Consider the following 16,534-nt stretch of genomic DNA (forward strand, 5'->3'; position numbering starts at 1 on the left):
TTGCTTTTTGCACTGGTTATTTTTGAAATAAGGTCTCACTTTATGCCCCAATTGAGCTAGACTCTGATCCTCCTATTTATGCTTCCCTGTGTAGCTAGAATGATAGGCATGTATCACTGCTCTCAGCCATTGAGAGGAGTCTCCCAAACTTTTTGCCAAGGCTGACCTCAAACTGTGATCCTTCCAATTTCCACCTCCTGAGTAGCTAGGAATACAGGCTTGAGCCACCACACCCAGCTCATCACAATGTTTTTTGTTTGTTTGTTTGTTTATTTTTGTTATTTGTTTTTTGGGGTTTTTTTAATACACTGTATCTCATAATCATTTAAAAAGCAGTCGAAGTCACGTATGATCATGAAAATCACACTAATAAGTAGCAGATGGCTTCACAGAAACTGAGATCATCCATTCAACACACAGGAAATAAAGTCTATCAGCATTTTTCTTTCCTCACATCATGATAGCTTTCCCCACCAGCAAATATGAAAAGGGTAGTTCTCCATGTAAACACGTGTAGAAATGCTAACCCAGACTGCTGCAACTTTAGAGGTTTGATTAAGACTAAGGAAAAGGAAATTGATGGAAAGAAAAAAAATGAAAGAATTATTTCGGAATCAAGCACCTGGACTAATAATTTTTTTTCCTCTTTTAGACCTAATGTTAGTAACATCCTCAAAGTGCCCAAGTAGCTAGCTACCAGTGGCTAACTCAGCTAATGTCTTACCCTTCGGAACCTGCTAAGGAGTTTCCCTTGCAATTTCTGGAAGCCAGTAGGATGCCCTTCACACATGCTCTCTGCCAAACATCCTGCTCTCTTCATTTTCTTCAAGACCTGGAGAGGCTGTAACATACGGTGATAAGGAGTTCAATCTCGACAGTTAGATAAAACAGGGTCCAAAGGCTCCCTCTCTACTTGTATGTTCTTGGATATGTTACTTCACCTCAGTGAGCCTTTATTGCCTTGTCTGTAAAATCACAATAATAATATAGCCCCCATCTTAGTGCTGCTTTGAGTATTCTAGGTTTGCTAGTGAAACAGTATCCACTGCCTGAGGAGAAACCCAGTCATTCATCAAGTGAACGTGTATCAACTGAAATGCTATTGTAATGAGATGATGAAGGAGAAAAAGACTCTCGCAGTGGAGGTTTTCCAGTGATATTTGTATGGATTTTATTACCTTTTATGCACAGTTCCTGACCATCGCTCCACAATCCAATTTTTGTTAAGCATTTTTTTTTCTAATCTGACACATAGTTATCCCTACAACCAATAGCTATTCCCTCATGATTTTTATAATCTCTACCAATCACTGCTACATAGATTATTATTAAATGAATGCTTTTGAACTCCAGAATCCTATCATAAAAAGAGAGAAGGAAGAGCAGAAGCAAAATGTTCACATGGTGCCTAATCTCATTATCTCACAAATTACTTCATTTGGTTTATTTTTACAACTCTTTTGTGAGAAAATATTAACCATCTTTCTTCCTTTTTCCTTCCTTCCTTCTTTACTCCATCACTTCCTCCCTCTCTTCATTAATTTATCTTGTTTTTATCAAAGAGAATTCTAAAACTAAGAGAGGAAAATGACTATAGCAGTCACAAAGAAATATAACTTAGAGCAAGGAGACACTAGTCTATTGTATATGGCAAAAGTATTTAAAGATTCAGAGTCCAAGCTCTGATAACCCGCTCAGATTGCACACTAAAGACTCAAGTAAGTTTACTCTGTGGCTCAAGCATGTAATCCTAGCTACTCAGGGAGGCAGACATTGGGACAACCCAACAAAAAGTTAGTAAGATGCCATTTCAAACAATAAAAAAGTTGGGCATCCCAACTACATGGGAAGAGTAAATAGGAAGACCATGATCCAGGCCAGCATGAGCATAAAAGCAAGACCCTATTCCAAAAATAATGAAAACAAAAGGGGTGGAGGCATGGCTCAGGGAGGGGCACACCTGCCTGGGAAGCACAAGGTCCTGAGTTCATCCTCCAGTATTGTCAAAAGAAAAGAGTACATGAATTGGAGCACCATGTGATTTCAACATAGGTATATATTGTGTAATGTTGATATCAGGTTAAGCATATCTATCTCCTCCATCATCTATCATTTCTTCATGGTGAAAATATTCAGTATCTTTCTTCTAGATGTTTGAGGTACATAGTATGTAATTGTCAGCTATGTCTGTTCCATCTATTAATGTACTTAACTGCTGGGCTTCTGAGGAAGTATCTTGGACCCCAAAGGAATTTTTGAATGATCTCTTAGTCTTTAAAGAGTAAAAGTGCAGTTACCAAACACAACAGAAAAACAAAACTTCTGCATAAGGACCAAGGGGTCTAGGATAATAATTCGAATGACAGAGTGCATTTTTGTCCAGGAAATGTGCTAATTGGACCTTACGTTTGACTGACTGTACTTGATGTGGAGAGACCTGAGGGCCTTACCCTTCAGCCCCACAAGAGCTTTAACATGCATCTTCTTGACAGAATGACACAGCCAGTTAACTTACACTCTGCTCCACGGAATGTGACTGTACCTCCTCCAGCAGGAGAGGACTTAGCCTTTACTCATCTTCTTGGTATTCCACTTGCTTTATTGAGTTAATTCCTACAACCCACAATTAAAGTAAGTCCAGCTATTTCCATTTTGCCAGTAAGACTGAACACAGAGATACTGTCATGTGCCCATGTTTTACAGGTTACAGAGCAAGGTTTCAATCAAATTTCTTTAGCCCAAAAGCCTTTATTCTTTTCACTCTGTCATTGAACCAAATATGACATGTGGTCTTTCACATAACACCCCAAATGACCTTTCTCATTGCCATTTTCAGCTATGTGCTTCCTGATTTAAGAACAGGTAACTTTGGATCATATACCCACACAAACACTAGTTGCCTCTAGTTAACCAAGAGGTCACTGTTGTTGGAGAAGCCTGGGAAGTGATCTGAACTCTGGGAGTGTTCTCTGAACTAAAATTTCTCAGCAGTCACTCATGGAATACATTCATGATTTTTACCATAGCCTTATAACAACTGTACCATTATTAGTATATTTTTGTTTCCTTTATTTGTATTTAGCTCACATTAATATATTTCAAGATAACACTATACATACACACACATACACACACACGTATATGTTTATATACCAATAAATACTAGTATCAATGCCTAGGTACTGCTTAATATCGTCATTTGTGCCTTCAGGAGAAAATTTACCACATTTTAAAAAATATTGTTTAAGTCACAGTGAAATATCATCTTTTTTTTTCTTTTAGACGTGTTTTTCTTTTCTCCTTTTATTTTATCATTTTTACATTTACTTACATGTGTATACATTGTTTGTGCCACCTCTTCCTCCTCCCTGCTTCCCGGCAGACCTGTTCTGCCCTCTTCTCCAATTTTGCTGAAGAGAAAACATAAGAGATAATGAGAAAGACATATCGTTTTTGCTAGTTTGAGATAAAGATAGATATACAGAGAGATTCCTAGTGTTGCTTCCATGAGCTTGTGTATTGCAACCAACATTGGTCATCTCTACCAGAACTCTTCACTACTTCTTGGTCCCTTTCCCATAGTGGCTTCTGTCAATTTCAGATTACTTTATACACTCCTTGACAGGGAGCACATCAACCACATTCAAGTTTTAGATTTCCTTTCCTTTCCTTATTTCTCCCATGCATGTTCTCCCTTTAGTGTGTGACCTATGTCCACACTAAGATCAATAATGCACATATGAGGGAGAACATGTGATTTTTCACCTTCTGAGCCTGGCTCACTTCAGATGATGTTCTCTCATTCTATCCATTTACTTGAGAATGACAAATTTCATTCTTCTTTGTGGCTGAGTAAAATTCCATTGTGTATAAATACCACATTTTCTTGATTCATTCTTTGGTTGTGGGGCATCTTGGTTTTTTCCATAGCTTGGCTATTATAAATAGTGCTGCAATAAATATGGGTGTGCAGGTGCTTTTGTAATAACTTGAGTCACATTCCTTCAGGTACATCCCTAGGAGTGGTATTGCTGGATCATATGGCAGATCTATGTTCAGTTTCTTAAGGAGCCTCCATATTGTTTTCCAAAGTGGTTATTCTTGCTTACATTCCTACCAGCAGTGTGTGAGGATTCCTTTTTCCCTGCATCCTCGCCAGCATTTGTTGTTGGTGGTGTTCTTGATGACAGCCATTCTGATGGGTAAGGTGGAATCTTAGTGCAGTTGTGATTTGCATTTCCTTTATGTCCAGGGATGATGAGCATTTTTTAATGTGTTTTGTGGCCATTTGAATTTCCTCCTTAGAAAAAACTTTGTTTAGTTTAGTTGCCCACTTCTTTATTGGTTCATTCATTTTTGGGAAGCTTAGTTTTCTGAGCTTTCTATATATTCTGATTATCAGTACTTTGTCTTATGTATACCTAACAAATATTTTCTCCCATTCTGTGGGTGGTCTGTTCAATTTAGAGACCATTTCTTTTTTTGTGCAGAAGCTTTTTAATTTCATGTAGTCCCATTTGTTCATCCTTTTTCTTAGTTGCTGGGTTGCTGGAGTTGTACTAAGGAAGTCCTTGCCTATATCTATTGTTTCCATGGTGTTCCCTGCTTTTTCATGCACTAACTGCAAGGTTTCTGGTGTGATATTAAGGTCCTTAATCCACTTTGAGTTGACACTAATACAGGGTGACAGGCATGGATCTGGTTTCAGTTTTCTGCAAGCCGATACCCACCTTTCCCAGCAATATTTGTTGAAGAGGCTTTTCTCTGTCATATGTTTTTGGCATCTTTGTCAGAAATAAAGTGGGCATAGCTGTGTGGATTCATATCCGGGTCCTCTATTCTGTTCTACTGGTATTCATATCTGTTTTTGTGTCAGTACTATGCTGTTTTTATTGCTATGGCTGTGTAGTATAGTTTGAAGTCAGGTATTGTGATATCTCCAACATTGCTCTTTTTGCTCAGTATTGCCTTGGCTATTCGCAGTTTTTTGTGTTTCCAAATGAACTTTAGGGTAGATTTTTCAATCTCTGTGATGAATGTCAATGGACTTTTGATGGGTAGTGCATTGAACATGTAGATTGTTTTTGGTAGTGTAGCCATTTTTACTATGTTGATTCTACCAATCCATGAGCATGGGAGATCTTTCCATCTTCTGTAGTCTTCCCAAATCTCTTTTTTCAGTGGTTTGTAGTTCTCCTTGTAGAGGTCTGTCCTTCCTTAAGTTTACACTTAGGTATTTGATTTTTTTTCTGAGGCTATTGTAAATGGAATTGTTTTCCTATATTCTTTCTCAATTTGTTCATTGTTGGAGTATAGAAAGGCTACTGATTTTTCTAAGTTGATTTTGTGTCTTTCTACATTGCTGAAGTTGTTTATGGTGTCTAGAAGTTTTTTGGATCTTTGAGGTATAGGATCATGTGTTATACAAATAAGGATATTTTGACTGTTTATGGAGTATCGCCTTTTTAATAGCTTTCTTAAGATATAATTCATATGCTAAAACTTGCCACAATTTAAGTGTATATATTCACAGTTCTACAGTCTTTGCCACAATCAATTTTAGAGCATTTTCCTCGCTCCAAAAAGAAATTACACACCCTTTAGTGATCACCGCCATTCTCCCAACCCCTTTACAGCCCTGATAATAATAGGAAATCTTCTATTTTGATTCTACAGATTTTCCGATTCTAAATACTTAATATAAATGGAGTCATGACATGACCTTTTCTGTCTGGCTTCTTACATTTAATTCCATGCACTGAATGTATCAATGCTTCATTCCTTTTATCACTTAATAATGATACTACATCCCATGAAAATGCCATTTTGCTTTATCCATTCAATACGTGATGGACATCTGAGCTGCTTCTACTTTTTGGCTACATGAATAGTGCTGCTAAGAACATTTGTGAACAAATGTGTGTGTGCATTGTGTGTTTGTTTTTATCTTGTGGGGTATATGCCTAGGAATGGAATTTCTGGGATAAGGACTTTTAACAGTGCTTGGGGTTCAGTGTTTAATTACCCTTTTGGCCTTAATATAAACACTCAAACAACACAATCCCATATTTATGATGGTTTCACTTAATGATTTTCCACTTGGCAATGATGAGAGGGTGACGTGAATTCATAAGAAACCATATGTTGCATTTTTATCTTTTCTTGGTCTAGTAATATGAGGTAAAATACTCTCTTAAGATGCTTCACAGTAGCAGTAAACTGCAGCTCCCAGTCAGCCAGGAGGCCATGATACAGGAGGCTACTGATACTCGATCTTGCACTTTGTTGCTAAACTATGATGTCAGAGAGGTTAAGTATATTAAACGCATTTTCACTTTACAATATTTATGATGAGTTTATTGGGACATGGTGTAATCATAAATCATGGAGCATTCGTAATGACAATTTGCTTCCATTCATTCTTTCAACAGTTAGTCAAATAAGTCCTGTCTTCCAAGGCAGAAATGATATAATGATGGGTCAACAGAAACTGAAAATCTGGATTCTATCCCCAAGTAACTATAGGCCCATGTGAAAATAACTATCTTCTAGCTTCCATTGACCTTATTTTAAAATGAAGCAATTAGAATTTTCATTGTCTAGCATCCTTTCTCACTTTAATACACTGTAATTTTACAAACATATGTGAAAGCATTTTGACAAGTTAAAAGCAGTTTTAAAATATAAGCCATCATTATCACATATTGCCTCCTTGCTGAGAAATGGTTGTGTCCTATGGTGAAATAACATCAGCATTAAATCTTTAGGAAAAGATGTCAAAAATAAATGATTTTCTCAAAAACAAGACTATATTCTCATGCAATTCTCAGGTGCTTATGGAGTCTCTCAAAGAATAGGACAATATATTTATTTTTCTCCATGTAATTCTATTTTCTTGAACAAAGAAAATACTATAAGGAGAACCGATGTATTCTCTTTATGCAATACATTTGCAGTATGTCCCTGGCAACATAAATGACTTTGGAAAGCAACATTGAGTATGTTCTCTAGAATAACTAGAGTCACGGTGAAATTGTCTCCCAGAAGACTACATTGCAAGCATGGAGAAAATGAGCACTCTAGCACAAAAATTTTAAAGTTATAGTCAATTATGTGATAAACACAAAGGATGCACTATGAGCAAAACATCTCAGTGCAATTAGGCTTGGAAATATCAGGTAGTTCCATTTCTTGAGTACTCTCAGCTCACAAAGGAAATGAAGTGAGGTACTATCTATTTCTATACAGCACCACCCCCAATTTAAAACAACTGATTATTGCCCCTCATGGTTCTGTGGTTCAACTGGGCTCAGCTGGGCTGTTTCAGCTTTGGGATCCTGCATGAGGTTGCACTCAGCTGAGGTTGGAATTATCAGAATATTAGTCATCCCAGGGAATCCAAGGTGTCTTAAGAGATAGCTCCTTAATCCCTACTTTAATATACGAGAATTGATCTCTCATGCCCTTGGCACTTAAAAGTATACAAATTTATGTATATCAGTACTTATAAATTGTTGATTTTCAGAAGAGTCATGGTAAGTAGGAAGATCAAGACAACAACAACAAAAACAGATCCAAAGTTACTTTTGGTTAAAGCAACATGACTATGACTTATGGGAAAAGCCCCAGAAGTTGTCCTAATCTTAGTTCGATATTCTTTTCAATACATTACATTACTTCTCTGATTCTAAGAAACCATGGTCCATTACTGAAGACCTTAGTTAAATGTGTTTTCTCTTTTTCTATCAAAACTGCCTCCAAGTAACATGTGACAATGGATCTTTATGCAGACTTCTGTAATGTAGATTAAGTCCAATATCTCTTCTACCTGGAAGATATTCAAATTCTTAAAGATTCAGTTGTCCTCTAAGATATTACCTTCTCCCAGCTCTCAATAATGTTTGAGGATTCTTCCCACTACCCCCTGCAATTAACCTTTTCATGTTGGTCAGCATGTTTTAACATCTATCTTTATTTATTTTGTCTATTAAAGCATGAGGTTTTTGAATCAGAAGAATAGTATTACTCCTTTATAGCAAAAACTACATTGGTTCCTCACATCCCAGTCTCTTCCTTAATGTTGAGAAATTAGGAGTCAGATGCCACCATACATACAAAAAGTTTATTTTCCTATGGCAGTACAGGAGATGAATCAGAAATTATGAATCTGGGAGTTTATATAGGAACTGTTCTATAGCTGCTACTCTTCCCTACAAAGAGATGAATATGCCTTTTATCCCTAATGTATTATAATCTTTCTAATTATAAACAGATGGCACTAGGCACTTATCTCCCTTTGAAATATAAAAGCATACCCTCTGAAGGAAAATATCTTAATATCACTGAGGATCTCATTCTATTCAATCACCCAATGTTTATTCTTTTACTGAGTTTCTTTCTCAGACTATAATTATGTTAAAATATGAAAATATTTTCTCTCTGACCCACGTTAGTGTATCCAAAGGGTAAGTGTTTACCGCACTTGTCACCTCAGGCTGCAAAATCTGCCACCTGCTTTTACCCACCAAATTACACAGATACTAAAATTCCTCAGTCCCTTCTTCACCACAAATCGTCCCTTCAGCTTCAGATTTCCAATCAAAATTTCTGGTTGACATCATCATGAGTATGTTTGTTGGACACCTACAACCCAACTTGTTCCAACAAGCCATCCACTTTCCTGTCCTTAATTCATTTGCCCTCAATTTTAGGTTCTTACATATTAAGACTTTAGAGTCAAGAAAGTGAAGAGCCTGATAATCACCTTTGTCTTTTCCAGTTTGCCATCATGTCTTTCTTTTAATAAATATTTCCTGAGTCCCTACTATATGCCAGGCACTAGGAATCCAGCAGTGAATGAAGGAGTAAAATTCCTGGTTCAGAGAAACTTGTATTCCAGTAGAGAGATATACAATAGGCAAATAAGCAAATGTTTGCATAATATAATAGGTGGAAATAAATGCTTTGAAGAAAAATAGAGATCCAGGTATTACTATTATTTATTTATATTAATATTACCAACTATTTAATACTAAGAAATGCAAACTTTGGTCTCTGACAAAAAGCTTTGAATTCTTAAGGGCTCAGTGGTACTGCACTTGTTTAGTATACACAAAGTCCTGGGTTTAATTTGTAGGTCTTGGAGGTTAAAGAACTTTGACTTCTGAAATAGAAAAGCTGAGTGAATACAGCAGCATTGAGCAAATCTTCCTCAAAAATACAATTTTCATCAAATATAAAACAATATAGGTCTTATGCTTTGAGGGAACCAGAACCTGACTCCACCCTCTATCCTCAGTCACTTTCACTGTGCATTCTGAGAGAGGAGTGATCCATTGCATCCTGATCATCAGTGCTGAAGAGAGAAGAAAAGATGTTAGTACAGAAAAGATTGAGGCTTATAGCATTTCATTCAATTCCCCTATAAAAACAAGAACCATGACCTAATTGATACCAACACTAAGAAATTATGCATATATATATATATATGCACCAGGGAATCTCTCACCTCATTTCAGCTGGGTTTAACCACGTATTTGGCTGAAGCTATGCATGACACCATAATTCTCAACCCCATCCTTGCTCATCTTACTATGTGAATTACAGCTGTGCGGCACTATCCAATAAACTAATAACCCATGAAAATAGTGACTCCGATAATAAACATGATAGACATGAGATGAACACTTACCCCATGAATTATTGATGCTATAGTAGGGAAAGCTGAGCAAACAAGACAGGAACAATAATCAAAACTGAAATAGAGGAGCTGAAGAATGGGCTGAACTCATGGGTGACAGGGTTTGAGTACCAGATAAGATGCATGAAAGGACATCAACATCTTAGATTCTACTCTGGTTAGAATGGTTCATTTTCAAGTATAAAAAAAAAGTATACAAATTTTTTTCTCATTTACATGCAGACCTTGAATTTTAACATTCTTCTTCTATAGTCTGGCCATAAGTATACATCTACAAACATAGGACCAGACATTTGATCTGGAAGTGATCCAGGCCAGACTGCATGTGCAATCTTTGAGAATGTGAGAACAGGGCAGGGCAGGAGATAATTAGTATAGCATATTAATATGGTAGGGGAAATAGGTCCATGAAGGAAACTGTGTCCTGAGACGCATGACATGAACCCAAAGCGGGGAGGGCTGGGAAATGTTTAGAAATGTGTCTTTCTACCCCTTTTTCTGTACACAACCAACAGTTCATCTGAAATCACAGATGATAGATTGATAGATAGGCAGATAGATAGATAATAGGTAAATGATCAATTAGATAGATAGACAGTAGTTGATAAATAGATCTGGAAAAATAAAGAATCAAATATAATTGGGAAATACTTGTAAAACAATCAAGTTGGATTTTAACAAAACAGTATAAAAGGGCAATATAAAGACCTTTATAAACTGTAGCACTTGGCCATTTTTCATTTCTCTACCATTGCTGATTGAAACTAATTCCTAGAAAAATCTCTCTAGCTAAGATGATAGAACTGGACATTACCAGTAGAAATAATAACATTAAATGCAAAAATACCCACAATTAAGTGGAGAGTCCCATACTTTCATATTTCCTCATCAAAAGAAAGCAATTTTAAAAATACAATTGCTTTCCAGACTTTTAAATCTTTCATGTTTGGATATATTTGATGGGTTGAGTTTTTTTTTCATAGTATCTAAACATCGATAGTTTCTGACATTTCCCTTAAAATGCTGATGCATCTTAAAGTCTAATCTCCTTTGCTGCTTCCTGAATTTGATTCTGCACACTGTGAGAACTGTACATGAAATAAAGAGAATTTCTGATAAGAAACTCCCTCTATTTGAGGTCCAAATAAATAATTTCCAGAAATATACCAAACTGTTTACTTAACTGACATCAGCAGAAGAAAAGTAAAGCAAGTTGATAACTTAAACAATTTTAATTGGCCATATTGGCAATATGTGGTCAAGACCTGAAGTTCCTTATAAAAAATGGTTCTTTTCTTTAAGAACAAAATGAGACTTCTGCAACATGGATTTCTTTTCTGTAGAAACTGGTACAAGGAAATTTTCATGGTGATGTGCGCCTACTTAGAAAAAAAGGAACGCAGGGGAGGGAATAGGATGCGGACAAAACAGTGTAAAAGCATTTTACTTCTCAGGAATCAAAATGTTTCTGTGAAGTTATTATAGCTTCTCCTCTAAGAATATAATTGCTGAGTCAAAAAAAAATCACATGTTGGAAGAAAGGAGAATCCAAAAGAAAAATCTCATGCTAAGTAAAGATTGACAAGAAATGAATGCAAAATCCTAAGGTAAATTTCCCTTTCATTTTTTATTAGACTTGATTTCTCAAGAGTTCAGAAATCTCCGCTCATAGGGAGAACTCAATGTCTGTATTTAGAGAGAGTTTTACTCTAATGAACTTTCTAGGAGTCTGGACTCAAGGATCACTGATGCTTATCCACAGTGAAGATCAAGTAGGAGAGCTACTTTTCCACCCCACCTGGCAATAATGAAGTGCCACTTCCCCACTGCTATGATGGAGGGTCTTTTATAATTACCAAGTGATAATGAGGTCATTTACACTGCAGTGCCAGTAGAGACCACACATGGTATGTTGGAAGTCTTTCCTCTGCAATAATAAGAAAAATATCTGCATATCAACAGAGAATAAGGAATGTAGCCATGGTGTTTACCTGCACACCCATGTTTATTGCTGTACTGGTCACAATAGCCAAGCTATGCAAGCAGCTTAGGTGCCCTTCAACTGATGAATGGATTTCAAAAAATGTAGTATATATACACAATGGAACATCATTTAGCCATACAGAAGAAAGAAATTATGTTATTTGCAAGACAATAGGCAAAACTGAAGATTATCATGTTAAGTGAAGTAGGTCAGACTCAGAAAGACAAATATTGTATTTTTTCTCTTATATGTGGAATATAGACCTACTAAAACAAAACGAAAAACATCATGAATGTAATAGGGAGATTGCTAAGGGAAAGGAGGTAAACTATAAGGAAGGGAAAGAGTGGAACCTGAAAGTGAAGGAGAGTGAATACAATCATAATATATTATATGCACGTATGGAAATATCTCAATGAAACCCCCTTGTACAGCTAATATGCCCTAATAAGTAAAAATATATTTTAAAAGGTGGGCTTTTATAGTCACTTGACAGAAATGATGCAGAACCCTCCTCTCTGCTGCTGGAGGTGTTTCAGGAAAAAAGTCAGCTAAAAGAGTAGGTTTCCTATCCAAGTAGCAACCAGCCCCAACCTTGCTTACCTTCCAGGAGAGATGATCGGGTGAGTTCAGGGTGGTCAGGCCATAGATAAGAGTAGGTTTAAATAAGATCTAGAGTCATAACACAAATGCTCCAGGTATCAAAAAAAATTATTTTTCACACAGAAGATTAGGAGGCTTTCAAACAAAATGAAAGGAAACAAATAACAGATTACAATAAATACCAGGATGACAGATACTAGAAAAATCTAGCAAAAGTTTTAAAGAAGCTATCAAAATCATGTATTGAAGTATAAATGTAAACATTTAAATTAGGTAGAAAAAAATGGAAAACTCCAGGAAAGAAAAAGAAAATGCTCTAAAGAAATAGAAGATATGAAGAACAGTGTAAAAATTTTAGATGTAAAAAATTTAAAAAATAAAATAAAAACTCTGTTGATGAGCACATTAGCAAAATGGAGAAGACAGTATAATAAATAAGTGATCTTAAATTTGAAGCAACAGAAATTACCTATATAAACTACAGAGAGAACATAGACTGGAAAAAATGCAGACAGAAACTTAGGGACCTTTGGTAATCTAAGAAAAGATCTAATATTCCTATCATAAGAGTCCCAGAAAAAGAACAAACTGAGTGGAAAAAAAACTAATAGAAGAAACAGTGGATAAAATTTCCTAAATTTGGCAAGAAATGTAAACCAGCAGGTTTTAAAAGTCTGAGTAATCTGCAAGCAGGATAAACCTGAAAAAAAATCATTCCAAGATATATCAAAAATTTAACTTTTAAAAATAAAAGGCAAACAAATATATATCTTGAAAGCTTCCAGAGAAAAACAAGATTTTACCTATATGGGAAAAGAAATATGGATTTCTCATCAGAAACCAGGGGAGGCAATGAATACATGTTCTGATAGTTTTTCAGGTATTGACAAAAAAAAGAAAAATTAATCCAGAAACCTATAGCCAGTTGAAATATCTTCAAGAATGCAGAGAAAATCAAGACATTTTTAGTTAAAAGAAAACTAAGAGAATATGTCACCCATAGGTCTTCTAAGAGAGTAGTTAACTATAGGATGTCCTCTAAATGGAAAAGGAAACTTGGAACTTGGAATGATGTGAGGAAAAGAGCATCAGCAAAAATATGAGTAAGCACACTAAGCTTTCCTTTTCCTCTTGAGTTTTGTAAAGTTATGTTTGATGGTTGATATAAAAATTGCAAAACTGCTGAATGTGGTTTAAATTCATGTATAGGAAATATTTAACACAGTAGTATTATAAGCAAGGGAAGACAAAGGAGTACAAAGGGAAGTTAGGTCTCTCTATATTGCTCAAATTAGTAATGAGATATAATACTAATAGACGTTGGTCAGTCATATATGTATTAAAATGCATGGAGCACTCACTAAAAAGGCTATGCAAAGATACACTCAAGCAAAGCCTTGTGTCTCATGTCTATAATTCCAGCTACTAGTGATGCAGTGACCAGAAGGATTGCAGTTTGAGGCAAGTCCAAGCAAAAAGTTAGCAAGATTGCATCTAAACCAATGGTGGTACATCCACGTCATCCCAGCTTTGCAGTAGGCATAAATAATAGTATCATGGCCCAGGCTAGCCATGGGCAAAAATGCTAGACCCTACTGGAAAAATAACCTCAAAAGAAAAAGCAAAATGTACTGGGAGCATAGCTCAAGTGGTAGAGTACCTGCTTAGGAAGAACAAGGCTTTCAGTTCAAATCCCAGTGCCACCAAAAACAAAAATAAACCAAAAAAAAAAAAAAAACCATACAAAGATACTACAGGTAGAGAGATTTCAATGAAATGGTAAAGTAAGGATCTGCAAAATTATCCAGCCCATAGCAAAACTGTCAGGATCAATGTTTTTGGAACTCTGAAAATCAACAAAAGACTTATAGCAATCTAGGAAGCACTTGCTAAAAAAAAAAATAATGAAAAGACTAATTTTTAGTAAGATCATCATGCTTTTATCATGAAAAAAATTAATCTCAGTTACAACAAGGAGCTTTGTGGCATTTTACGTTGCCCTACTCTCATCATTCCTTACTTACCTCTGCAGTAGCTTTCAAAAACATTACCGTAAAAAATGAACACCCTGACAGCAACCGAGCGAAGCAGAACAGGTTGGGGCATCATCAAAACCCTACACTCAGAATTGTCATTATTTCACTCGTCTCTTGATGCACAAAAGGCCTCACTGAGAGAAGTGGTTTTATATGACCTGGGACAGAGCTCCTCCAGTGTGCACAGGCTTTTCTAGGAGTGTTTGGCAATTTTAGAATGCTGCAGACACCTGAGTCTAGGGAAACAGTTGGAGAAAACAGTATGCCAACCAAAAAAAGTTGAAAGCAAATCTGATGAATGAAATGTCCATAGGGGCTTTAAAAAGCTCCAACAAAAATTTCTGGTTTCTGGTTCAACACATGAGGAGCAGGAAGCTACCAGTTCTAACAAGTATAATTCTAAGCAGACTGAAAAACTGACAACTTTTGTATCAATCAGAGATGTGAGGTCAGAGGGCAAACTGTAACCCTCAAAATTGAAGAGACAGGCAAATACAAAATCAGTCAAAACAAAAACCCATAAAAAGGAAGCCTCTGTAGGAATCAATGTCTGGGTAAGAAAACCTGACCTAAAACTAAATTTCTGGATCTGCAGATTCCCAGGAATATTCAATGCTCAAGAACGACCTAAGAAATGCATGAGTCCTCAGAAATGTAAATGCTTGTGCAAGGAGGAAGTGAGGGCTCAGTGTAGTTGTAAATTTCCTGGCTGTGTGTTGAAGGTAGGCACCAACACACACACACAGAACCCCTTGACAAAGGGAGACTTAAAGATTTTGAGTATTTCAAAATATCTCTGTCCTATCATTATCTGTCCACTAAACTAACTGAGTAGAAACTCCAGTGTCTACATATGGCAAAAAATACAAAATGCCTTCAGCAGCAGCAATAACAAGCAATGAAAACCAACAACGAATTTGAGTGTAAGAAAAGCATCTGACTTTTGGAGTTGCCACATGACATTACTACATTATATTATTAATTGAGAGGCTCTGACAAAAAATTAATGTAATGTGTAATAAAGAAAGAGCAGAATGTGGTCATCCTCAGGGAAAACAGAACTGTCCCTGTGGAAGGTCACACAGTGGAAGTATAAAATAAAGACTTTCAATAAGTTATTTAAAATAATCTAATGAACCCACGTTTAAAGAATTCTAAGAATGATTTCTTATCAAACAGGAAATATTAATAAAGAGATATAAATTATAAGAAGAGAACCTAATATAAATTCTGAGAGTAGAGTAACTCAGTGGTAGAGTGTTTGCCCTGGATTCAATCACAGCACTGCAAAAGAAAAGAGAAAAAAGAAACTCTGAGATTAAAAATGTAATAATCCAAATAAAAACAGACTATAAGTTCAACAATGTGAAGAAAATTGAACTCTTACATGTTGTCTGTAAGAGGGCGATGCAAAACTGTACATCCTTTATGGGAGATTTTCTGAAAGTTTCACAAAAAGTTAAATAAAACTACAACATGATCCAGAAATTCCACTCCTTGTTATACACTCATAAGAATTAAAAACACATATCCATTCAACAAACCTTATATGCAAGGGCTTATAGCAGCACTTTTCATGATAGACAAAAACTAGAAACAACCCAAATTTCTATCAACTAATGAGTAAACAAAATGTGACATATCCAAACCATGGGGTATTATTCAGCCATAAAAGAAATAAAGTCCTGACTCATACTACTACATGGGCAAGATTTGAAACCATTACACTAAATGAAATAATCCAGACCCAAATGAACATGTATTATCTGATTATATTTAAATAAAAATAAAAATAGACAAATCCATTACCAACTACCAATTCAATTTGTGCTTCAAATGTTACAAAAGAAACTGATCGCTGGTTTAAATCAGATGTCTGCTTACTCCACTTATCTGTGACTAAGTTAGGCAGAGTCATAAGAAACAAAACAAGAAACAGAAAAACCAGATTTTGAGAAGTGAAACAATTCATAAACCACCACCCCAAGAGAAAATACACAGCTTCAATAAAGGAACTGAGTGGTAAAGAATTGTAAGGCACTCAGGGAATTAAAACACTTCACTATGGTCTCATGGTAGATAACAGTGGTTCCTAAAGTCTTTATCAAGTTAGAATCGCCTGAAGACCTTTTCATATTTGCAATGCCCAGAGCACACTACAGGACAAATTAAGTCAAATTACCTGAGGTTAAGGCATAGAAGTCAGTATTT

At 35.9% G+C, this 16,534-nt stretch overlaps 1 long non-coding RNA gene across 1 annotated transcript in view; it reads right to left on the reverse strand.

Moving 5' to 3' along the window:
- Nucleotides 1-627: 627 nt before the first annotated feature.
- The window catches only part of LOC141415049 (uncharacterized), a 320,350-nt gene continuing 304,443 nt past the window's right edge, over nucleotides 628-16,534 (reverse strand). The window contains exons 3-4 of the long non-coding RNA XR_012440077.1: nucleotides 3,332-3,410; nucleotides 628-841 (exon numbers count right to left, since the gene is read on the reverse strand). This is a non-coding gene — a long non-coding RNA (uncharacterized lncRNA). The remainder of the gene's footprint in view (nucleotides 842-3,331; nucleotides 3,411-16,534) is intronic.

The sequence above is a fragment of the Castor canadensis genome, chromosome 12, assembly GCF_047511655.1.
Source record: "Castor canadensis chromosome 12, mCasCan1.hap1v2, whole genome shotgun sequence".
NCBI classification, from domain to species: domain Eukaryota; kingdom Metazoa; phylum Chordata; class Mammalia; order Rodentia; family Castoridae; genus Castor; species Castor canadensis.